Here is a 26,243-nt window from a genome sequence, read left to right on the forward strand (position 1 = left end):
AGGGGGCAAAATCAAGTACAAAATTATCACTTTAATGCCTGCATTGAAATATGTCCTTAATAACATTTTGGTTATCACTGTTAAAGGTTTTACTTTGCATTTTTTTGTTAAAATAATTACCTTTGGTTATAAGTCCATTGATAAAGGACTCAGTAGATTAAATTTCAATAGATATGAAGAATAGTTAACCTAATCAAAACATTTTGGACTCCAATGACAAAGATCAAACCATGCTCTATAAAGAAGTTTGCATATAAGAAAAAAGATAGAAGTGACATTATATTTGATACCAATTCTTTATCTTTAAAAACTTTTGAGATCTGAACTTTCATAGTATTCCATTTTTTTAACTAAGCAAAAAAAAAAGAATCAGATTCAGTTTTGTAGTCAATAGCATCCACAGTGAAAAGGGAAATGGAGGAAATCTAAAGGGAAAAGCTTCCTTTCAGTCATTTTTCAAGTCATTCATTCAACTTATGTTTGCTTTTGTTCTGAATAACTTAAGAGAAGTAAAACCATATAAGATAAAATCACTCCTTAGCTCAAAAATATATCCTACCAGGAAGGACAGTTCATACATATGTGAAATTATTAAATTACATTGAAATTATCCAATAACATCATTCCAGGGACATTTGACCTCTCTGTTTTACATTGTCTCTATTTTCTCTTTCAGAGCTAACATAGAAGATGACATGTTCACACCTTGAGAAAAATTCCTCGTTTATTTTGCTTTAAGTGCACTTTTTAGTGATGGGATAATTATAGCAGTAATAATAATATAATTCTCATTTATGTATCATATTAAGCTTTATAAGTTATTTTCCTTTTCAGAAAAGTGTGAGGAAATGAGTGTTTTATGACCTCTACTTTATACATAAGAAAAAAATAAGAATCAGAGATAAAAAGTGATTTGCCAGAAGTCACATAGCCAATATGATGCATAACCAGAATGTGATGCACATAATTATTAGTGTGTACATGAATATAGCTATTTTGTTTTGGAAAAGACCTATGATTTCATTGGTAGAGAGAACATTTAAAGAGAAAGTTACCTGTATAGATATAGATTGGCACCTCTAGAATTTCTACCTTTGGAGTAGCTTAAATACTCAATGATTTTCCCAAGTCAGTATGTGCCAAAAGAAGGTCTCCCTTCACAATTGACTTTCTATCTTCTACATCATATGTTGCCTACCAAAGATGTGCTTGTCTATAATTGCATATTTTTAAAATAATAATTAATTCGATTTTGTGTAATACAAAATTCTATTTAATCTGAATTATAAAATGTTATCATTTAATGTGTGCCAAAATTCAAATAATGCAATATGCGTGAGTTAGTCAAAGGTTTTTAAACACTGATATTATCAGTCTATATTAACCTAATATCATTTATAGATATATGAGTTTGAATTTTAATACTGACAAGAGAATTTGTTTTGAGAGTTTTTTGAAGGTCTTTTAGCAAAGTGAACAAAAGAAAGAAAATTTTAGAAAACTATAAAGCTAGAGTAAAAAATAATTGACTTGGTATTACTTGAGTTCAAAAATTTCATTTAATTTACTGTTATTAACAGGACCATCATAACTAAAATAAAGTTTTTGGAATACCTTATCTACAGAATACTACAGAAAATATACAAGCAAAGAAAACTAAAAGAACAAACTTTCCTCATTCTTGGCAGTTTGAAAACAAATACCAAAAAATAAAAAAAAGTATTATAGTGATAGAAATAGAGCACTTTTTAGTTGAAGATTAGAGTACAATCAAAAACATATCCTCTTTTCAGCAGAGCAGCCTTTCAAACAAAAACTTCAAATTGATTTAAGATGGTAAAAGAAAATGGATATGAATGATGAAGAAATTTTCTACTGCAATTGTTGGTATCTGGGTCACTTTGAAATCAAATTGTGTAATGTTGAAATTTCAGCATAGATGAGAATATTATAGCTAAATATCTCGATGTTTTGGAAAATACAAAAGGTAGATTCACAAATCAGAATATTTCAGGCTGAGAAAATAGGCTTAATCTGGAAAATCATATCTTCCAGGAAAGAAAAAGGGGCAGCTAGGGGACATAGAGGATAAAGTTCTAGGCCTACAGTAAGGAAAATCCATGTCTTAGAGTTGAAATCTGGCTTCAAAAACATACTAAATGTGGAATCTGGGTAAGTCACGTAATTCTGTCTGCCTCAATTCCTCATCCATAAAATGAGTTGAAGAAGAAAATGGAAAACTTCTCCAGAATCTTTGCCAAGAAATACCAAATGGGTTTAAGAAGAATCAGAGACAACTGAAAATAACTGAACAAAAAGAAGAAAAAGAAAAAAAATTCAATCTCAATTGAAAGTGCCTAACAATAGACTATTTCTTTTCTTGGGAAGGAATGCAGACCAGTTTTGAAATCCTTGTACTTTGTAAAGCTAAAACTACCAAGCTACCAATCACTAGAAGGCCTCTCATGGTCAAATAAGAAACTCTGGGTGACTAAAGCAGTTTTCAAAGATGGATTTTCAAGTTATTTTAGACTAGCTGTTGAAATATATTGTGATGACATTATAACAGCTAAAAGTATTATTGATTTTAGTTAATACCCCAGGTTATCTATCTACTCTTATTCATTTTGTGAGAATGTGAAAATGCAAATTCTCTAAGATGTAGAAAAATATTTCTACACTTACCAGTTTAAGTAAGAAGATTAAAGAAAGAGAAGCAATCTATGTTGCTAAAATATTTTAAATAACAATAAGAATGCTTTGTTATATTAGGTACATTCTTTACCTTTAGTAATGAAAATCATTTTGAATTTTTTATAATAGTTTTCCAAAACTATTTCCTTGCTTTTTCATAAATTAATCAGAAATGCATTTTTTATCCTTTGATCTCATACAAATAAATATTTCTAAAATATATTTTTAGAAATATTCATTAGATATTTCCACTGATCTAGAACAAATTATATATATATACATAATTATAACATTGAATTATATGAATTTGAATAATGTTACCACTTAAGAGTATCCTTTGTTTATACTAATTGGGACCTAGCTATATCTATACCTTACTCTTTTTATAATTATATATGCATGCTATACATACTAATTTTTATAATTATATACATGCTATACAAACTAATTTTATATGCATACATTCACATATATATTTGTAACATATTATATGTGCTATACTTTCTATATAAGATGTTCAAACTTAATATAAAAACCTGTGTGTATGTGTGTGTGTGTGTGTGTGTGTGTGTGTGTGTGTGTAGAAAGATGTACTATTTTTGTCTGATCCAATAGCATTCATATCAATATTCTGTAATGGCTATTGATTGTAAGTCAACAGCTGATTAAGAAGATGAATTCTGAGAGGGAGATTTAAATTTTATAAATTTTAAAAGAGAGGAAAGAAATTTCTGGCCAAGAATGAAATTCACTTAATTGATAAAAAATGTATTTTTCTCTAGTTTTGAATTACAGAATCATTTTAGTGAAAGGATTTTAAATTGATAAGAAAACTTAGTGGAATACTGACAACTTTTATATATCAACCCACAGATTTTAAATAATAACTACGATATGGGAAGTAGAATTGTAATGGAGATAGCCAGAAACTCAAGAAGACAAACTGCAAGAATGGAACCAGAAATAAATCCAATGGCCTGTGATATTTATATCCTAAAGAACAAAATATGAGTATTAAAAAAGTTGAAAGAACTCATAATGCCAAAGACAAATATTGAACTCATAATGATACTGAGATTTTTGAAATGAAATTGACTGTTAGAATATAGAAAGGTATGCCATATGTAAAAGAACCTAGGTAAAAATCAGAGGGGAATAAGACAAGTAAAGTCAGGGGGAGTATATTAAAATATAGATTCTTGTAAGGAATTCTAAAAACAAAATGGTATAAAGGTCCACTTCATCAATGTTCATGATGAACAATTTGTGTAAAGATGTGACAAGGCAGAAAATGTAAAAAAAATCTCAGCAGGGTATATTAGAAACTATTTGAACAGCAAGAAGAAATAGATGAAACTTTGGGGGGAAAGCAAAAAAACCCAGCATAAACTTTATCAGTTATGCAAAGTGATGATGAGGCATCTAATTTATCCTCTCCCCCTCCTCCTCCTCCTCCTCCCTTTCTCTGTCTCTCTCTTTCATTTCTCCTCCTCCTCCTCCTCCTTCTCCTCCTCCTCTCTCTTTCTCCTCCTCTTCCTCCTCCTCCTTCTCTTTCTTCTTTTCTTCTTTTTCTTCTTCTTCTCTCTTCTCCTCTGCCTCCTTCTCCTCCATCTTCTTCTCCTCCTCCCCTTCTCCTTCTTTTCTGCTTTTTCTCCTCCTCCTCCTCCTCCTCCTTCTTCTTCTCCTTCTCCTTCTCCTTCTCCTCCTTGCTTTCTTTCTTTCTTCTCTCACTGATACACTTCAAAATCAATTAAATTCTCTAATTTTGAAATTTCAATATAGATGAGAAAATTATAGCTAAATATCTTGATGTTTTGAAAAAAGATTCAAAGTAAATATTCAAATCAGAAAATTTCAAGATGACAAAATAAGCTTAAACTGGAAAAAGCATGTCTTCCAGTAAAGATGGGGTTTCCTGACCGGAAGCCTAACACTTTATTCACTATGCCACTTCTCTCACTTTAGTTAATGATTAGCTGTCCTTTATCATTACCCTTTTTGAAAATTTCTTAGACCAGTAAGTCAGGAGAATTTAATAGAGATAATTTATCTCAATTTCATCAAAGGATATGAGAAAATCTTTTTTATGTTCTTCTTGTAGACAAGCTGGAAAATGAAGATCCATGTGAATATATATAATTAAATAGACCTATCAAGGATTTGATGACTAATCAGTACATCCTTCTGACAGTCAACTAACTAAATTTGTACCAAAACGCCATCTCTTCCATGCATCCTTATCTATTTGTCTAAGGCAATAATTACTTTCATTCTCTGGACTTCATATGGCCTTTTTAAAAAAATATTTTTTTTATGTTTTGAATTTTACAATTTTCCCTCCAAACTTGTTTTCCTCCCCTGACAGAAGACTGTCTGAGAGTCTTTACATTGTTTCCATGCTATACATTGATCAAAATTGAATGTGTTGAGAGAAATCCTTAAGGAAAAATAAAATATAAGAGATAGCAAACACATGATATATATTTTTTCAAAAAATTAAAGATGATAGTCTTTGGTCTTTGTTTAAACTCCATAATTCTTTCTTTGGTTATAGATGCATTCTCCATCACAGATACTCTAAAATTGTACCTGATTGTTGCACTGATGAAATGATTAAATCCATTAAAATTGATCATCAACCCCTTGTTGCTGTTATGGTGTAAAGTGTTCTTCTGGTTTTGCTCATCTCACTCAGCATCAGTTCATGCAAATCTTTCCAGGCTTCCCTGAATTTCCATCTCCTCTAGTTTCTAAAAGAACAATAGTGTTCCTAACATACATACACACACACACACACACACACACACACACACACACACACACAAAACACAATTTGTTCAGTCATTCCCCAATAAATGGACATTCACTTGATTTCCAATTCTTTACCACCACAAACAGAGCTGCTATGAATATTTTTGTACAAGTAATGTCTTTAGCCTTTTTTCATGATCTCTTCAGGGTAAAGATCCAGTAGTAGTAGTATTGCAGGATCAAAGGGGATGCAATTTTTATTGTCTTTTGATCCTTTTTAAACTAATCACTTAATATGCAATATATAATTGCTAGTGTATGTCATATTCCCCTACTAGAGTGAGTTGTACAACAATTCCTTTTCAAAATTTTTATACATCTTCTTGTATCCTACACACACTAGATATTATTGTACCTTCAACAAATGCCTATTGAATTGTATTGCACTAAATAGATTAGTAAGATCATGTAGTTCCTTTTAGAAACTGAGAATTCCAGTATTCAATTTCAAGGAACAGGTTGTTTGATATAATTTTAGCAAAATAATTTCATCTATCACATTTTTAGTCATAATATTCTGTATTATTCCTTGGACACTGAAGTACCTTTGTGAAATGTGTATAATATAAACATCTCAAGACATTTTAACAATTTCATTATTTGCCATACTAATATCATTGATATTTGAGAGAAAACAAAAATATAAGCAGCAAAAAGAATATAAAATCAATTGCTAGGGGCAACTAGGTGGCACAATGGATAGAGCATTGGCCCTGGAGTCAAGAGTACCCGAGTTCAAATCTGACCTCAGACAATAATTACTTAGCTGTGTGGCCTTGGGCAAGTCACTTAGCCCCATTTATTTTCAATAAAACCTAAAAACAGTCAACTGCAACAAGAAAATAATACATGAAAAATAAAGAAGAAAAATAATGTAGAATGTACAAAAGAGAAAGCAGCAAAAAAGAGGATCAGGAATACACAGAACCTAGAAATGCAATAAACATGATATGAATACTAATTAATGTTAATTTTTAAACAATATATATAAACAAATCTTGAATGCATCAGTAAGACTTGGTTAGATGGAATTTATGCCTAGACTATTGCATGGAAATGTAAGCTATTCAAAATAAACATGTGTTATAGAGAGAATGTTGGAAGCAGAATCATGAAGAGAAAATATACTCGTATGGACATTCACTTGTATCTTTATCCATCCTTATCTATTTCTAAAGAAGACTTACTTATGGCAGAAAATGGCTATTGCAATGGACAAGTCATTCAGTCTTTCAATACCTGAGATGGGCAACAGATAGATGATAGATGATAAATGGTTAAGAGAATTTGTTAAACACTTATTACATGCCAGCACATATTATGCTCTAGAGATATAAATACAAGCAAGATAGAAACTATGCTTATGGAACTTCTATCCTCAAACAGAAAGAGTACATATAAAAAGGAGCTGTAAACATGGGAGGGAGAGGATGGCATGCTATGGAAAGGACTATTGGAGGCAAGATAAAACAAACACTAAGCTATCAAATCAGAGTTGACTTTACCTGTGGAGAGGATTTTAGTGTTATATCCTTGGTACAGTGTTGAGTGATTGTAAAACAATATTGTTTTTATACTGTTTAATAGACCACTTGGCCAGGTAGAGACTATGAGTAATGATGTCCTAATATGAAAGTCAAAAGTATAAAAGAAATTTAGTAATGAGACAAGTGAAGTCCAAGATGAATAAGGAGATAAGGGAACACATTTTCAAGTCAAAACTATTTTAGGAGATGGAAAGAAACTATTGCTAATCATATTTGAAATGTTATGTAGGAAATTTTTCAGAGATGGAGGATAGACAAAAAAGGTCCTAATTTTTAAAAGGGAGAGAAATATGTATTTTAAAGTCTATAGACATAAATTTAACATCAATCTCCTACAAAGTTCTAAAACAGTTTATTAAGCAGGTGACTTCTGATTACTTCAAAAAAAAGTAATGATCATTAATGTCAACTTGCATTTACAGAAAAGAACATGTCAAGCTGACCTCATATCCTTTTTTATGATAGGGTTATTAAACTGGTAAATCAGGGAACCACTGTAGTCATAGTGAATCTTAATTTCAACAAGGTATTTGACAAGCTTTTTAACAATATGCCAATAGATAAGATGGAAAACTAGGGGCTGAATAATAGTACTGACAAGTGGATTTCCAGATGGTTGAACAACTGTCCTCAAAGAGTGCTGATTAATATGCCAATCTGAACAGAGGTCCCCAATGTAGTACTGCATGACTCTGAACATGCCCCTGTCCAGCTGAACATTTTTATCAATGACTGGGATGAAGTCATGCTTATGAAGTTTGCATATGAAAACAAAGCTGGGAGAAATAACTGCAACATTAGCTCTTAATAAAAACTCTTAAGTACTGCATTATTTGAAAGGATGAATAAACCAAGATGACACTTGCCAAGGATGTATACAACCTGGGAAAGCAATTAAGCACACACTGGATAGGAATGATATGGATTAGTCCCAGTTCATATGCAAAAATATTGATATTTCATTGATGATATGCTCATGAACTAACAATAAAACATAGTTGATAAAATGTTGATGAAATCTTTAGCTGTAGTTTAAGAAATATACTCTCTAGGTCAGGGTATTTTGTTTTGTTCTGACAAATTGAAATGTACACATAAGAATGTTCCAAGAATAGAAGGAAAAACCATATTACTTAAGAAATCATTAAATGGACTAGGAGTATTTAGCCTGCAGACAACTCAGGGAAATGATATGGTTCATTTGAAAGATTATTTGGAGATAGAAGATCTGGATTCAAATACTGAGTCTGCTAATTATTATACATGTAACCATGTAACCGTGAGCAAATCAGTTATTAGCAGGGTTGAAGTAGATTTACTCTAAATTACTTGCATCTTTAATTCTTAGAGCCTAGGATCTTAGGCGGAAAAAAGATTTAGTTGTTTTGGGTGTGTCTCTGTGTGGGTATTTGTGTGTTTTTTTTGTGTGTATGTGTGTGTGTGTGTGTCCAAAATCTCAAATAGGACATTGCATGAAATTGATAAGGAAATATATTTAAACTGGGTATAAGAGAAAACTTTGTATAAATAGAGTTGTTCATAAGTGGAATGGGCTCCATTAAAAGGTACAAATTTTCCTGTTATTGAAGATTTTTATTCAGGTCTAGAAGAGACATGGATGGACAACTTTAAGGAAAGAAACTGAAGAAAACTCAGGAAACAAAGGCAAGACAGAGGAAGAACTCATCCCTTCCAGTGAACATGGAGTTTTTAATTGTCTATTCTGATAGTCCTACAGATGAAGAGAATTTGATAACAGTCTCCAAAAAAAGTAGAGGATATACTTATGGTTATTCCTAGGCATTTATTTTAAAGGAGAAAAGGTAAGAACCACCACTTGGATGGTATTTCATCCCCATGCATTTATTCCTTTTAACTCTTACCAATGTTAAAAAATTTTAACTACATAAATTCTTATTTTGTGGAACAACAAGCTACCAAAGATAGTGCAGGAAAATGAAATAGAATACAAAGTACTAACTGGGCTTTCAACCAAATTGCTACAGACTTAGCATTTTGAATTTATGATAGTCTAAAGAACATAACTTTCTTGAAAATTAGTATGTTGATTATATTTTTTAAATAGAAGATATTCTAAATTTTTTCTTCAGTTTTTATTTGGCATTTTTCACCCAATGCTTAATTAATTGGAAGAGTAAGCTATCTGGCTACCATCAGACTCTCCAGGAGATCTGAGTGGTGTTCACACCACCTGAGAATAAATTCTAAGCTCATCATCCAGGGAACTGCTAGAGGTAATTATGGGCTCTTAAATGGAACTAAAAAACCTTTTTCTAGAAAAAAATAAATTAATATATTTTATTCTTTGTTAGAATAAAGTGTAAACTGAAGGGAGCAACTTTTGAATGAGGCCTTTTGAAAATCAAGTTTCATTCCTTAATGACAATCAAGTTTGGCTTTTTAAGTAAGACATAGAATCTAAGTCTATTATAGGGACTTTTATACAAACACAGAAGAGGGTATATTGATCTTACTAAATATATTAACAGCCTAATGACCAAACCCTATAAGCAACTCAAATCTTCAGTTTACTTTGTTTAACAAATAGTAAGTGGAAAAAAACACCAATAACAACATTGACCTCAATACAATCAGTTAAGCCATTGGCAGAATGAATATCTTTCACAATTTGAGCAGCTGAAATTTATTGTATATTTTATGTTTAGGTTAAGAAACTTCATCACTTGGTCCCCCAGTTTACATTCTATCATTTTTCAACACTGAGTTAATTGAAAAAGGAAATGGCAAAGCACTTCAATATCTTTGCCATGGAAAATCCAAATGGAATCACAAGAAGTCAGACACAACTAAAACCACTGAGCAATAATAAATCCTACTCTTGCCTAGCTTGGAAGTGCATTGGTCAGTCATTTACCCAACCCAAACACTCATCAATGTGGAAACTATGACTTCTTCTATTTCTATCCTAGGTCAGTTCATTCCTACTTAGGCAGCCTGATGGATCCTGGTGAGGTCTGCTAAGTTTGTAAACTATATTCCCAGTTTAAAAAAAAATCTGTTTTCCTTTGATAGTACCTCAGTCACTTTTGGTTCTAGATGAAATGTCAAGTCCTAAGGGTATCTCCCCCTTTGGTATAAATTCAGAAAGAGGGGTGGTTAGGTGGCAAGCACACTGGTGCTGGAGTCAGGAGTACTTGAGTTCAAATATAGCCTCAGACACTTAATAATTACCTAGCTGTGTGGCCTTGGGTGACACTTAACCCCATTGCCTTGAAAAAACCTAGAAGAAAATCCAGGAAGAGATTGATCAGGATGCCGGAAAACTTCTCCTGCCATCATGATGCTTAAAATCCAAAAAGAGATAACAATTCATCAGGTAATATGATGTAGGGATGATAATGTCTGAGGAACAATTAGACAACTTAATATTATGCACCCTTCATAATCAGGTCTCCAAGGAGGTTAATGATTTCACTTATCTTTTGCTTTTGGATAAATATTCCCCTCTTACAATTCAGGATGGTCATTACCATAATGGCTTCCACCTATAGATTTAGGGTAAATCTCAGAGAATAAAACTTAATGGCTAACCTGTATATTTTCTGTCATTTTATTTTAAACCAATATTTTTAAGGTTTATAAATTTTAGGGTTTGCACTCTTTCATCTAAAGGGCTCACATTATTATGTGTTCTTTTGTTGTTATTGCTGCTGTTGTTGCTCATAGCTGACATTTTAAGGAGTGCATTAAGTTTTAGAAAACACTTAATAAATGTTATTGAACTTTATTCTTACAATCCTGGGAGTTATGTACTATTAATTTTTTTTTATTTTAGAGAGGATGAAACTAGAATTTTCTGTAGTTTAAATGACTGGTTCAGTCATCCTATAGCTCAGACAACCTGAATTCAAGTGATTTTCAACCTCTCTAGTAGTAGGTATAGAAGAAGTTCTTTCAGGAGGATCTAAGAAAGTCATGCTGAAGCCAGAATGGAACAGTATAAATTTATTCATGTGACAAAAATGAAGGATTTTACCAATTATTTGGCTTATAAAGATACAGTTGGTAAAGACAAATTAATGTCCTGGACTGAATCACCACTTTTCTCTTAGAAACATCCACTCTAGAGCTAACTTTTTCAACCTAACAGAATGAGAAATTGGTCATATCTGAGGAAGCATCAAATCTCCCATGCCAGTTACATATACATGCCTGTGGGGTGTCCATAGACTAGTTCACTAATGTCAAGTTAATTATTGTATTGGAATCAAGGACAAGTTTATCCTTTAGCTGAATAGATGGTAAGGGAGAGGTCAGTTATGTTTCCTAGTTCTTGACTGGCTTGAATTTCATGTTGCCATGGATAGACTAGAACTTTTTTTTTACCTTTTGAAATTCTAACTTCAAGATCTACTTAAACACAAGTAAAGTACAGGCAATCTTAGTCACAACCTACTATAACAAATATTCTATTTATATTTCAAGTTAGTAATATATGCCAGTCATTGATTCTGAACATGACACGAAATGGAAGACAAAAAGACCAGAATTCTATTGTGGGGATTGTTAGTTTTTTGGTGGGTTTTTTTTTACAATAAGGAATTTTCTCCCTAGTCAAGGGTTTCCCAACATTTATTGGACTTGAAATGCTAGTCTATTTGGCTGAGATAGATGTTCTTTACAGACAATAAATAGACCAAGAGAAGAACAGAAACCTTCATCAGTCTTCACCATTGACTGTTAGTGCATTTTTAGTCACAAAGGCCTTATACTTCATTTCTCTAAAGCAAGAGTCCTTACAATGAGGTTTGTGAAACTTTTAATTTATTTTGGATAAATGCATTTCAATATAATTGATCTCTTCTGTAATCATACTTATTTTATTATTTTAAAATTTTAAACATTTTTTATTTAAAATAAAAAAATATTCCAAGAACAGGTATACAAATTTCACCTAACTGCCAAAAAAAGTTTTAAAAAAACCTCAACAACCAGAAGCAGATAGTAGAATGGAATAAAAACCAGAATCATACAATATGTTGTTTACAAGAAACACATTTCAAGCAGAGAGAAAGACACAGGGTAAAGGTAAAAGGAGCAAAATATAATCTCATATAAATTAAAAGCAAAAATCAATCTCATTAAAAAGTATAAGGAAGGAAACTACATCTTCTTAAAAGGAATCATTGGTAATGGAGCTATATCATTACTAAACATGTGCGTACCTAGTGGTATAGCATCCAAATTCCTAGAGGAAAAACTGAATGAATTACAAGGACAAATAAACAGCAAGATTTTAATAATTGGGGACTCAACCTCCCTCTCCTACAACTGGATAAATCTAACCACAAAATAAACAAGAAGGAAGTTAAGAAAGTAAATGAAATCTTAGAAAACATAGATATGATAGACCACTGGAGAAAACTTAATAGGGATAGAAAAGAATATACCTTTTCCTTGAGAGTATATGGCACTTATACCAAAATTGGCTTCACAAAATCCTTATAATCAAATGCAAAAAGGCAGGAAATAATTAATACATAGTTCTCAAACCATGATATAATAAAAACTATATGTAATAAAAAAAATCATGGATTGACAAACCAAGAACTAGTTGGAAATTAAATAACTTTATTTTAACTAATGGGCAGATCAAACAGCAAATAGTAGAAATAAGCAATAATTAGATCCAAGAAAATGATAATAATGAGACATCATAGCAAAATTTATGGTAGTTTTGAGGGGAAACTTTATATCTCTAAATGTCTGCATGAATAAAATAGAGAAATAAAATAGAGAAAGAGGAGATCAATGAATTGGAACTGCAACTAAAAAAGTTAGAAAAAAAGAACAAATTAAAGATCCCCAATTAAATACCAAATTAGAAATTATGAAAATCAAGGGATTAATAAAATTGAAATCAAGAAATCCATTGATCTTATGAATAAAACTAAGAGTTCCTTTCATGAAAAAAACAATAAAATAGACAAACCTTTGGTTAATCTTTTTTAAAAAAAAAAGAAAGTAGATAACTAAATTACCAGTATCAAAAATGGAAACATGAATTAACAACCAATGAGGAAGAAATTAAAGAGATAATTCGGAGTTACTTTGCCAATCTCTATACTAATAAATTGGATAATTTGAGTAAAATGGATGAATGTTTACAAAAATACAAACTGCCTAGATTAACAGAAGAGGAATAAATTACTTAAATAACCCCACTTCAAAAAAAGAAATTGAAGAAGCCTTCAATAAACTCCCTAAGAAAAAGTCTTGGTCCAGATGGATTTACATGTGAATTGTACCAAACATTTCAGGAATAATTAATTCCTATTCTACATAAACTATTTAAAAAATAGGAGAGGAAGGAGTTCTGCCAAACTCTTTTTATGACACCAACATGGTGCAGATACCTAAACCAGGAAGAATCAAAACAGACAATGTAACTTAGAACAATCTACCCAATGAATATTTATGCAAAAATCTTACATAAAATGTTAGAAATGAGACCTCAGCAAGTTATTACTAAGATACTACACCATGATCAGGTAGGATTTATACCAGGTAGGCAGGGATGGTTGAACTTTAGGAAAACATTCAACATAATTAAACATATCAATAGCAAAACCAAGAGAAATTATATGATTATCTTAATAGATGATGAAAAAGCATTTGATAAAATACAACACCCATTCTTATTAAAAACAGTAGAAAGTTTAGGAATAAGTGGAGTTTTCCTTAAAATAATAAGTAGTATCTATCTAAAATATCTACAACTATTATATGTAATGGGAATAAACTTGGAGCATTTCCAATAAAATCAAGGGTGAAATAGGGATATCCATTATCACCATTACTCTTCAGTATAGGATTAGAAATGCTGGCAGTAGTAATAAGAGAAGAAATTATCAGATCTATGGAAAGGGGGCAAATTTATGACCAAACAAGAATTAGAACACATTTCAACTGCAAAATGAATTATTTTAACTACATCAAATTTAAAAAGGGTTTTGCACTAATAAAATCAATGCTGTCAAAATTAGAAGGAAAGTAGAAAGGTAGGAAACAATTTTCACAAGTAGAAGTTCTGATAAAGGACTGGTTTCTTTTTTCTTTTTATTGCAAGGGAATGGGGTTAAGTGACTTGTCCAAGGTCACATAGCTAAGGAATTATTAAGGGTCTGAGGTTACATTTGAACTCAGGTCCTTCTGACTACAGGACCAATGCTCTATCCACTAGCTGTCCCTGCCCCCTTTTTTCTCTTCCACTATTGCCAACCCTGTGTTGCATTAGCTTTCCCTCCAAGTTAGCAATGAATTGTAAAACTAAGAGAAGTACTGTAATTGTTTTGTCTTGGAATCACTACTTTTGTTAAGTGCAAATTTATTTTACTTGATTTTAGAGAAGGTAAGTCTAAGATCAGCCCAGTATCAAGCCTATGTATGACCTTTATCATTCTCACATCTTCCTTTTACTGAATTGTGTTGTGAAGTTACATTCAAAAAGTTTAATTGCATTTAGGTAAATGGAAGTCAGTGTCAGTGTTGAGGTCTTGATACATGTCTTCAAAAGTAAATAATTATTTGACTTCCTGGTGCAGTCAAGATAGTGGCATAAAACTGGGAAGCTCCCAGAGTTTTACCTAAAAAAACTTTAAATGAAATGTCTACACAGACCTTAAAGAGTGAAAAGGGTGAAACAAGTTTTCAACTCAAGATATCATGGAGGTACTAGCTGGAAACCCACAGGGATTCTTTTAGCCATAGTGCAACTTCCAACATGGCAGCAGTCCAGCCATGAAGATCTCAACCCCAGTTCAGAAGACATAGTTCCAGTCCTGGAAATCTTAGTACAACAGATGGAACTGAATTGGGCTACCCCAATGAGGAAACAAATCTCTTCAGAGGCAACACCTTGGCAAGTGATACAAGTGATAAGCTAGGGATAAGATCCCCAGCAAAAACAATTAGGATCAAGAAGACAAAAAAATCCTTAAAAAAATCCATCAATTACCTCTAAAAGAGCTCCCAGAATAAAGACCAAAGAATATTGTGGCCAAATTTCAAAATTCTTAGCTAAAGAAGAAAATACTGCAAACAGTAAAAAAAAGACAATTTAAATAACAAAGAACCACAATAAGGATTATGTAGGACTTATCACCTTTAACATTAAAGCATCAGAGGATCTAGAGATATTCTGGAAGGTAATGAACCTTGAATTATGAACAAGAATCAACTACCTTGAAAAAAAAACATATATTTCAGAGGAAAATATGGACTTGCATTGAAATAGAAAATATTTTATAATAAAAAAAAAGACTAGAACTGAAAAAAAATGATCTTCAAGAGATACAGGGGGCAGCTAGGTGGTGCAGTAGATAGAGCACTGGCCCTAGAGTCAGGGGTACCTGAGTTCAAATCCAGCCTCAGACACTTAATAATTACCTAGTTGTGTGGCCTTGGGCAAGCCACTTAACCCCATTGCCTTGCAGAAACTAAAGAGAGAGAGAGAGAGAGAGAGAGAGAGAGAGAGAGAGAGAGAGAGAGAGAGAGAGAGTCATAAAAACATAAAAAGAAAGGGGGAAAAACACTAGTCAGTATTTAAACTATCTATTCCTACTTGGGAAGATATTCTAACTATAATACATTTTTAGCTCATAAGGGTTGAACAGAGTTGGAGGAAAGGTACTTAGAAGGTATGGATGTAAAAGGATCATGAGGTTAACTTGCTTTACTTGATTCTCTCATCATTATTAATAAAGGTTGTAGTACAATAGGGACAGAGGGAGAGAGTGTACTTAGAGAGTTTAATAGATCACTACTTGATACTTTAGCTACAATTAGAGGAAGTATACTTAGAGCAAGAGACTATAAAATGTTCATGAAGTAATATTTTAGCTCTTGAGGATTTTATTTCTATGGAGGGTATTTTGAAAAGAGAATGTGGTATAAATTGATTATAAATTGATGTTATTCATGATTCTTGAGAAGTGTATTCCTAAAGGAGCAGATGAAAGGAGTGTACTTGGATAGAGGCTTTGAGTATGAAATGATTATGAGATAATGTTGCTTATAAATCATCAACCCTTGAGAATTGTACTTATGTGACAAGAGATAAAAAGTATATTTTGACAGAGGGGTTTTGGGTAAAAGGCAGGGTTAAAATAATCAAGATATAAGAGAAAGGATTATACTAGGAGAAAACTAGGCATTAGGTGATAAATAACAGTACATGAAGATGGATAAAATAGAAAGAAAGAAGAGTTAGTATGAAACTGAGTAAATTCATTTATCCCACCCTACAGGGAATTGGAGTGGATGGTTAGGGGAAGAAAGGGGAAGAAGGGAATGAAAATCAGAAAGGAGAAAGTAAACACAAAGTTAAAGTTAAAACAGAGTTGGCTTTATGAAAAAAACAATAAAATAGATAAACCTTTAGTAAATCAGGATGATGATGATGTTGTCTGTCCTTTTTTCTGGAAGAAGACCATGACATCAGGGAGATGATGCCATGACAAGCACATGAATTGGAGTTGAGTGAGAGAATGCTGTGCTAAGTCACCAGTCTCACTTTCTCTTCCAGAGCCATTTGATTGCAGTGGGAAGGTGTGAATCAGGACAACTGAAGATGGCCCTGGATGTGAAGCAATCAAGGCAAAGTGACTTAACCAATGTCACGCAATTAGTAGGTATCAAATCTCTGAGACTGGATTCACTCTTTCATCCTCCTGACTCCAAGGTCAGTGCTCTATCCACTGCACTATCTAGTTGCCCTTGTCTGATTAATAAAAAAATTAATAAAAAATATAGAGAAAACAAAATTACCAGCATCAAAATTTAAAAGGGTGAACTCACCAGAAGTAAATGACTGTTGTTGCTTTTTCCATCTCCATTCCTCCAAAGAACTCTGTTATGTCTGGTAGTCGATGCCTACCCTAGCATTAGAAAGGTACTTGTCCTCTTTCAGAACTTTGATAATGAGAATTTCAGGTCTTCATAAGTTTTTTTTCTTTGACCTCATCAAGGTTTGTCATGATGGGAATATATGCATATATTGGGCAAGTGATACAAGTAGCATGGCACTTTCCTACAAGGGGCAATTATATTGTCAAAAATCTGCCATTCACCCCTTTTGGGAGGCATAAAAGCTTGCTAACTAGATTAGTTTTTGATCCAAAATCTCTACCAGCTTCATGGTATTCCCCATCAATTGAGTCACTAAAGAATTATGTTATCCAGCTCTGACTTGGTAAGCTGACCTTATTTTACCAGTCTTTTTTTATACGTTCAGGAAGACTATTTGATTGTGATACCTACTGAGTGCTCTCACAACAAGACTTGTTTGTTTTTCAAATCTTCTGGATTTCACATTATCCACAAGCTCATGCATATTATATGTACTAAAGATGAGTGGGAATCATCTTTACAAAAGTTTTTGTAGTTTTTGTGTGTGTTTTGACCACAGGATGAGATCCTTGCCTGCCACAACAAACAGGCCAGCATTGGGTGAAGCAGAAATTTTTTAGACACTTTTTGTATCCTTGGCTTCTTGTCTGGCATTATAAGACATGACAAATATGAAGAGCTCTGAGAAACATAAAACAAACATATGAACTAAAGTATAGTAAATGTGACCATAATAAAGGATATGTTGTGTAGCATGACAACATAACATAAATAAAAATAATACCAAGTTACTTCTGATAACAGGGTAAATTCAATGACTGATTTTGGTTCAGTTCATAAGAAAAAAGTGGGGGTGAGACTGGGAAAGAAGGTGGAGTACACTTTGTTCCTCTCAAGAGAAAGATTGGGATCTACTAGCAGGGGATGTTTTATACTGTCAGCCATAATCATTTTGTCTGTTGGGATTTTACTCATTTCTTTTCACAATGAAGGTTTGGAGAATATTGGTGAAAATTCAAATTTAAAAAGAACATAAAATATGAATGAAAATACTGATAAATAATTTGTGGTTTTAATTGTACATTGAGAAAGATCAGCCACTCTGTGAGCTGCAGGATATACATAAATTCACACTCTAAATCAAAGGTTCTTAATTGTTCTTAAATTACATATCTGGATTCCTTATTGGGACACTATCTGTAAATGCCAAAAAAATAGGAAAAGAAGTCAATTATATTGACATACAATAATGAATTTTAAAAAAAGATTATTGACCTTCATTTAAGAATCCATCATCTAAATATTATCTGCTGTCTTGGAGCATCCAAAAAGATTCCTGGCTATCTGCATTAATTACTTGGTGAAAAATTCAATTAATGTCATATATAGGATGTTTTCTATTACTCCATAAAATATATATATATATATATATATATATATATATATATATATCTTCATGAAAAAAATTTAAAGAATAAAAGGAGTTGGAATGAAGGAGTTGAAAGAAAAGAAAAAGTTTACTCACCTTTTATTGATATTGCATGTAGGATACTTGCAAAAAAAGTTTTATAAATCTTAAAGTAAGAGATAAATTTTAGCTGGTATTATGATGTTTCTCCTAAAAAAGTCATATCGGATAGAATTTGGTCTTGAGAATTGATAAATTATCTTTATATATTTTAAATGGTCAAAGCTTTTGTTCCTCTCTGCTATAACAATATAATAACAATGACAGATGAATATGGACAATTTTTATCTACATGCTAATCCTCAGAATTAACTTTGGAAGGATACCATCCTTATGATGAATTAATGAATGAAAAATATCATTTGTTAGTAAGAGGTAATGTAGCATAGGGGCTGAGGAGCTACTTTGGAAATCAGGAAGAAATAAGTTCAAGATCCACCTCTGATTATGTGCTTCTGAGAAAGTTCCTAAATTTTTCATTTCTCCAGACAACTCCATAAGGCAATTGTTGACCTTCATTTGTAGATTTTCTCATTTGGACATTTCCTATACTAATAAAAACATATATGTGCCATGTTGTGCTAGGTTATGATGATTCAAATACAAAAGTGAGATAATCTCTGCCCTAAAATAACTAGCATTATAACAGGGAGATGCAGAGTTTAGAGTATGTGGTATCCAAGAAAGGAATTAGGGGTCTTGGTTCTTTTGGTCCTGAGCATCACAAGGACTGTGAGAAGAGAGTCCAATTCTTCTGCAATAGCAATGATGATAAAAGGAAAATCAAGTGTATCTTAAATGAAGCTGATATCACTAAAACACTATCAGCAAGTTATCTTTTCTAGCAATCATAATGAGGTGTGCTTAATGATCCATGCCTATTATTATTGTCTCATCTTTGCAAGAAAGCTGGTCAGATTTATAACAAGATTTTAGAATTGAGATGCACTTAACCAGTTTCCAAGCCCAGTTCCTTTATTTTACAACCAAAGAAGCTGAGGTCTAGAAAGATGCAATGCATTAATACAAATCAAACAACTAGTAAATAAGATAGTGGGATTCAACCCCAGGCCAATGCTCTCATCACTTTAACTTAGTCTGAGGCTATGGGACAGGAACTTTCATTGTTGTGAGCTGTTGATTAGTGTTTGAATTTTTGAGACTGTTTGAGATTTTGTTGGTAGAGATACTGGAGTGGCTTGCCATTACTCTCCTCAGTTCATTTTACAGATGAGTAAACTGAGGCAAACAGGGGTAAGTTAGTTGTCCAGGATCACAAAGCAAACAAGTGACTGAATTTGGATTTGAACTCAGGAAGATGAGTTTCTCTGACAGCAGGTCAAGTGCTCTATCCATTGTATCACTTAGTTACCCAATTTTTTTATTTACTACAAAATCAATATATTCTATGAAGGACACAAACCTTCTTTCATTAGTACCATCTTCTACCAAACAGATAACTAGGCCAGACACAAATAGAGCCAAGACAGAATTTGTTTTGATCTGGAAGTCAATACACAATACAACTGGTGGCATGAGAAATTATCATTTACTAATGGCTCCTTTGAAAAGTTATGATATCTTTTGTCTTCCCCCATGTTTTAGAGAATTGAATAGATATATATTTCTTAGTTATGCCTTCCAAATTTAGTATTCCAGGTGTGGCTCATTCAACAATTTCAGTTTCATTAAAAGCAATGACTTTGTCAGTTCATTTTAATCTTAATTATATCTTACACTCCACCTAGATATTCAGTCTGTCAATTTACTACAAGCCTCTCAAGTTCTTCTGTAGTCCATAGTTTTGAGTCACTTTAGAAACAAAAACTTGTTGAGTGAAGTATAAACTACTTAAAGAGAAAAAAAAGAAGGGGGAGGGGGGTGGTGTTAGAAGTAGAGTCAATATTTCCCTATCAAAGTACATCAAAGAATACACTCTTCATGGCAAGATGAAATCTATGGAATGTGTCCCTCATATATAAAGCACTATAAATGTATTATAAAGTACACAAATGTAATCTCTTCCTCATTCTCTTCCATCCTGGCAACATGTGAACTAATTCATCAGACTTCCTAAAGTGATCTTGTCCCCAGTTCTTAATAGGCAAAGAACTGAAGAGCAGAGGAGAGCTTTGGTCCAGGCTAGAAGAAATTTAGAATATTATCCATTCAAGTTTCTTAAGAAGGAATCCAAGACAAAAGGAAAAGAATGGTGAGCACAGGGAAAGTCTCTACCCAAGTCCATGCCAGTATTCTACATACAAAGAAAGGTTTTGGGGAACCCAATTATTAAGTACTTATTATGTGAAAGGAGGTAGCCAAGTGGTGCAGTGGATAGAGTGCTGGGATTGAAGACAGGAAAAGTCATCTTTCTAGAGTTCAGTTATACCCTCAGACACTTAGTAGTTGTGTGACCCTAGGCAAGCCATGTGACCTTGCTTGCCTCAGTTTCTCATCTACAAAATAAGCTGTAAAGGAAATGTAAACTACTGCAGAATCTCTGTCAGTTAAACCCCAAATAAGAATCAAAAAAAGTCAGGCATAACTGAAACAACTGAACATCATGTGGTAAGTGCTGGGGATATAAAAAAGTAAGAACTCAAGATAGTCCCTAACTCAAGGAATTTGCACTCTGATAGAAGACAAAACATAAAGGGGGACCCAGAGAAGTGGAAGAAGAGATAGAAAGAAGAAATTCCATGTCGGGGTGGGGCTATGCAGCTGATATCGGGGCAGAGAAGTCTGTAGGAGTAGCCAGAAGCAGAGAATGAGAACCTTGTGCCTGGTCATTCTCATATTATTGAGGTTCTGAAGTGAGATTCACAATTCATTGAGTTGACCTCAGGGTGGAGTGGAAAATCAGTTGTATTTGTTCTCTCCCAATAGTAACAGCTAATGGGAGATAGGGATATTAATCTAATTACCTGAAGCATGCCCAGGAATTCCTCCATCCTCCCATAGAATAGTTAAGGGCAGCCCACAGTCCACATTGAAGTTGTTTTCATATATTTGATCTTATTCCCTTGGATTATTTTTGAAAAGGGGCTATTGCCTTCTTTGATGAAAATACCTCTCTATCTCATTGGTTTGGGATAAAATAGCATAACAATCCTCCTGGCAAATTTTGGAATGAGGAGGATGAAATAGTGATGTAAACATTTATATAGTTCCTACTATGTGCAAGGTACTTTCCTAAGTATTTTATACTTATCATTTCATTTAATATTCAAAACAACATTATGAGTTAGGAGCTTTATTAATCCCAATTTGCAATTAAAGAAACTGAGGCAGAAAGCAATTAAGTGATTTGCCCTGGATCATACATTTTTTAGTCTGGTCTTTCAGGGCTGCATTTTTATAGACTGGCTTAAGACTTTAAAAATCTCGAGGGTTGTATTTCTTCCTAGACTAGGAAGAGAAATTAATCTTTAATCATAACTGGAGGGTACAAAGAGAATGTGAAGAATCTCTTCCAAGACAGGAAAGCAGAGACTGAAGGGTGACTTTCTCCACAAATATGGAGATCTACTTTGGAGGCCAGTGGGCTGCAACTGTCTTTTTTAAACTTCACTCTTCAAGGGGTACTCAAAGGAAAATCTAAAGATAAAAGAATTTCTTTGCATTCTTGTAGCTGGGGCTCTAAGGAAAAAACCTCTCTCTCTCTCTCTCTCTCTCTCTCTCTCTCTCTCTCTGTGTGTGTGTGTGTGTGTGTGTGTGTGTGTGTGTGTCTGTCTGTCTGTCTCTCTTTTCCATATATTCATAAGTAGAATGTGTCATATGTATGTGTGTGTGCATATATATATATATAGAGAGAGAGAGAGACATAGCTACATTGCTAGATAGATAGATATAGATATTTCTATATCTCCATTCCCTAATTGTGGCCACTCTTTTACCCTTCAAACTATCTTCTATTTACATATATATGTACATATACATATATATATATGCATATCCACATGTATGTATGTAGGGGGAAGTTTTCTTCCCAAAGAAAAGGGGAATTGATTTGAATTGAATTATTTCCTTGCTTCTTTTATTACCATCTTCTTATATTATTCCTTAATCCTAGCATTATAATTTAACTTTAACTGAATTGTATTTTGTCTTTTCAACTAGGCAGCAAGCTCCTTGAGAACAGGGATCATCAATTATTATAATTCACTAGCTAATACTGAGATGAAAATTGAAGGTATTGCCAAAGTCCCTAGTATTGTAAAATAGTTCAACAATAGAAATGAATATATTATTGAAGGAAATACAATTAGAGAAAATGAATTGCCATGTGCTTTACTACTAAATTCTAAGCAACCTTCGGTTTCCTACTACAGCCAAAACCTCCAAGTATGGTCTCTCCCCATTACAATGTGAGCTCTTGGAAAGCAAGGACTATCTTGAATTTATATTTGTATTTCAAAAGGTTTGTATCATTTTATACATTCATTCATCATTTTATTAACAAAATATAATATTTTCTCTCTGAAGGTATCAAGGCACTCTTTTCAAAATTCCCAAGTAATTTTGGAATTACTCAAAGAAGACAAGGAACTGAAGAGAGAATGGTCTCAAGTTGTTAATTTCTCTCTATTATGGTGATTTAAGATACAAGGAGTCAGATGAAATGGAACATCTCATCAGGACTGTTAAAGAGCATTTGAAAATATGCATCCTTTGATTTTTGATTAAGAAATTGTGTCATCTTAAACATTGCCATAATAACTGAGCTAATTCTTCTCTGACCAATGCTCCACCACCACTGTACTACTATTTTCCTTAGAAACTGATTAGCTATTCAGAGGCTTTTGAGGAAAGGAGCTTAAAATCTTGGTACTTCATATTTCCTAAAAGCATGAGAGGTCTTGTTTGGTGATGGAGGGAAGCTTCATGTCTTATCCAAATTTCAAATGCCTTTATTAATGGGTATCTGATATCTTTTCTTATATTGAATGACTAAATAGTTTAAAATAGTTCAAAGTCTTCTGATATCTGAAATTTCTAGAGTCTTTGTTTCAATAGATTTTAATGTTTTCAAAGTATTTATTACTTCATTGTGTCACTTTCTTTATTCATTTAAAAATGTTTTTGATGCTGAGTAAAGTTAGCAGAACCAGGAGAGCATTGTGCACATTAACAAAAACATTGTAGGATGATCAACCATGATAGATTTAGCTTTCTCAGGAGTACAATGATCAAATACAATTCAAAAGAACTCATGATGGAAAATATCTTTCATATCCAGCAAAATAACTAAGAAGTTTAATGTAGACTGAAGCATACTATTTTTGAATTTTAAAATTTATTTTATGCTTTATGCTTTTCCCACTATTATTTTTCCCCCTTTATTCTGATTCTTTTTTTTCATAACATGACTAAGATGGAAGTGTCTAACACAGTTATACATGTATAACCTATATTAGATTACTCACTGTCAAGGGGAGGGGAGGTAAGTGAGGGAGGGAGGGAGAAAAATGTGGAACTTAAAATCTTACAAAAAAATGAATGTTGAAAACTATCTTTGAATGGAGTTGGAAAAATAAATAAATACATTCATTTCATGAAATTCTATTAAAATAATTTTCTTTTAAAAAAGTAAAATCCATAAATTTACTGTTACAAAATGAAAAATACAGGTAAAATAGTCATGTCACGGAATACATCAGGAATAGATATGAGAAGAAATGTGGTCCTCAGTCCAAGCTAGTCCATGAGAGGAGCAGGCAGAGCTATTTCATCTCTGCCAGAATCCATTCCATTATCCTCCTATTCATAGTGCCATGCCTACTAAGTTATGGATGACAGTTACAATCTCAGAATGGAGGACTGACTTAACTTGCCTAATTGTTGTACATAATTGAAATATTTTAAGGGACACGATGCAAGTTGGAAAGAAAATATTTGGCTGCGTTCATTTTAAAGTACTTTGAAGATTTCCTTTAACAATCTCTTCTTCTGTATTTTGAGTATATTTTCTTGAATGTGTGTCTAACAGATATTGAAATTATTTGGTCTTCCCTCCTCCCCCCCCTTTACCCTTTCATAAAATGTTGGATACAGTCTTGTGTAATTTGACACACGGGGACTTCAAACAGACTTGGTATCTTTTGGGCCTTCTAGCTATCATCAATTCACATAGTGTGCAGTAAATCCAGCTCAAAATAAACAACACAGATGGAAATGGAGCTTATAGTACAATGTCAGCAGTATCCACAGATTGACAGAGCTAGTTATGCTGCCAGATGCACAGAATGTTGTTCTAGCTACTTGTTCTTTATAACTGGACTTGATGGAGTACATCAGTGTCAAACTCCTTGCTGGTTTCCACACGCACACGCATAAGCACGCACCCGCATAAACACGCACATTCCTGTGCTCTATATCAACCATGCCATCTGCTCTCGGCTTTACATATGATAGCTAACTAACTATCCTACTGTGCCTGAGTATCATTGACTGCTTTCTCGGGAAACAAATGACAACAGGTTTTATCTTGTGCCCTCCTTGGCATTATAAAATAAGGCTCTTAACATTTCCATGCACATACATTTTACATGCATTTTAAAAAATTTTTCTCTGATTTCCTAGTTTCCTAGAGAACTAATCTTTCCCTCCCTTTCTTTCTCTCTCTGTCTCTCTCTCTGTCTTTCTCTCTTTCTTCTTCTTCTTCTTCTTCTTCTTCTTCTTCTTCTTCCTCTCTCTCTCTCTCTCTCTCTCTCTCTCTCTCTCTCTCTCTGTCTCTTTCTCTTAGTCTCTCCCTGTTGCTCTGGCAGACTCTCTCTTATCTCTCTCAGTTTCTGTCTCTGTCTCTGTCTCTGTCTCTGTCTCTCTCTCTCTCTCTCTCTCTCTCTCTCTGTCTCTCTCTCTCTCTCTCTCTCTCTCCCCTTCTGTTTCTCTCTCACAATTGTGACTTTCATATGAAACTTCACATGCCATGATCCTGTCATCTACCCAATTAACCTTCAAAAAAATTTATTGACATATTTTACAGTCATTTCTAAATATGCCCTTCTGCTCTTTTGCCCAATAAACCTTCTCCTATATTAAAGATTTAAAACAATAACAAAAATATTTTAGTCAAACCAGATGACACCTCACTCAAGTCTGATACCATTTACCATGTTCCTTCCCTGCAGCCTCTCACCTCTTCAATGAAAAGAGGGATATGCATTTTCTCACCACTTTTGAAATCATTTGGTTATTAAAATTACAATTTGAGTTTATTTTTATTTGTTCTATCATTTTATATTGTGATAGTCATTACACACACGCACACACACATACATATATATATATATATATATATATATATATATATATAATCTTTCTGATTCTAAATATTTCATTCTTTCTTGCTGTTACTCAGTAATGTCAGATTCTTCAGGATCCAATTAAAGGTTTTCTAGGCAAAGATACTGAAGTGGTTTGTCATTTCCTTCTCCAATTCATTTTACAGATGAGATGACTGAGGCAACCAGGGGAAAATGACTACAGCTATTAAGTGTGTGGCCAGATTTGAACTCCAAGGTAAGAGTTTTATCCATCTCACTACCTATTGGTTCCTTTTATTCAATCTAGATCACTTCATTGAGATCTTTTCCATATTTTTCTGAATCCCTCACATCCATCATTTCTTGTGCCACAATAAAATTACATTATATTTATGTGCCAAAATTTATTTAGTCAGTCACAAGTTTATAGGCATTTACTTCTTTCTCCATGTCTTTTCTAATGAGAAAAGTGCTACTTAGACTACAATGCTATTTATGTACCCTTTCTTTCTGACTTTAATCTCCTTGGAGGATCCAGGGAAATGTTGGCTATAACTCCAATGCTTC

This window comes from Macrotis lagotis, chromosome X (genome assembly GCF_037893015.1).
Source record: "Macrotis lagotis isolate mMagLag1 chromosome X, bilby.v1.9.chrom.fasta, whole genome shotgun sequence".
NCBI lineage: Eukaryota > Metazoa > Chordata > Mammalia > Peramelemorphia > Peramelidae > Macrotis > Macrotis lagotis.